At 43.1% G+C, this 1,128-nt stretch overlaps 1 pseudogene; it reads right to left on the reverse strand.

The window, feature by feature from the left end:
- The window catches only part of LOC110036679, a 9,425-nt pseudogene extending 8,545 nt beyond the window's left edge, over nucleotides 1-880 (reverse strand).
- Nucleotides 881-1,128: the final 248 nt, after the last annotated feature.

Here is a 1,128-nt window from a genome sequence, read left to right on the forward strand (position 1 = left end):
TTATTAAGCATGAAAGCTATTGGCCCATGAATGCTCTTGAGTAGAATTTTCAGCATGCCGCTTGACTGTAGCTGAGGTTCACATTTCATGCTAAGGTTTCTCCACCTCAAAATGTAGTCTACCAAGGTTTTGCTAGGCTTTTGCTTTTCCATCATGAGCTCTCCAATAGACACATGGTGTTGTGCCCCGGCAAATCTTTTCACAAATAACAGTTCTAATTCATAAAATGTTCTAACTTACCCGTTGGGCAAGTTAGCATACCAGTCAAAAGCAGTTCCGGACAAGCTGCTGACGAACTGCTGGAAGAGTAGAGCTCACTATTTCTCGTGTTGCCACAGCTAGCTCGGAAATGTGCTATATGTTGTCTGGGATTGCCAGTCCCATCGAATATCTCGAATTTTGGAGCCACAAAACCTTTGTGGAAAGGCATGACATCAAATTCCTCTGGGTAAGGTCTACCCTTTAGAACCAATGCACCACCCTTAGTTTGGGTTAAGGTGTCCCGCACTTGTTCAACCATTTGCTTGAATTCCTTTTCTTGTATAGCACCTGATGGAGAATCCTTTCTATGTTGCTCATATCTGTTTGCTGAAGAAGCAACCTCTCTCCTTTCATCTATAATGTGTATGATTTCTGGCAGATTGATCTCTAGAGAAGCCAATTGCGATACTTGGGATTGCTCATGAATAGTGGCCATAGCGGTCATGGCTGCGATGATCTCTTCTATTCTTTTCTCCAGTAGACTAACTTGCTCATCCCTTAGGAAGACCGTCCTATGCAGCTCATCTACAGTGTTCTCTTCTGTGTGAGGTTGAGCCTCGCCCGCAGATGCGGTGGCTCTGGTTTCAATTACATGGACATCCATGAAATCTTCCTCCATGTAATCTTTGTAATCAAAATTTTCATCATCTCTATCGATGAAAATTTTGTGTTCTCGAGCTAACTCGGAAATTTCGATCCTGAGTTTCTCAACTTTCTCTTCAATTATTGATTCCTTGATTGCTTTAAGATCTGGAGGACCCTGATGGACATCCTCTACTTGTTCTTCCATCTCACTGGCTATTGTTGCGAGGACGTTAGATATTTCAGACCCTGGTTTCACTTCTTGTCATGCGGGCTCACTGGACT

The sequence above is a fragment of the Phalaenopsis equestris genome, unplaced genomic scaffold (genome assembly GCF_001263595.1).
Source record: "Phalaenopsis equestris unplaced genomic scaffold, ASM126359v1 Scaffold209646, whole genome shotgun sequence".
Classification (NCBI taxonomy): domain Eukaryota; kingdom Viridiplantae; phylum Streptophyta; class Magnoliopsida; order Asparagales; family Orchidaceae; genus Phalaenopsis; species Phalaenopsis equestris.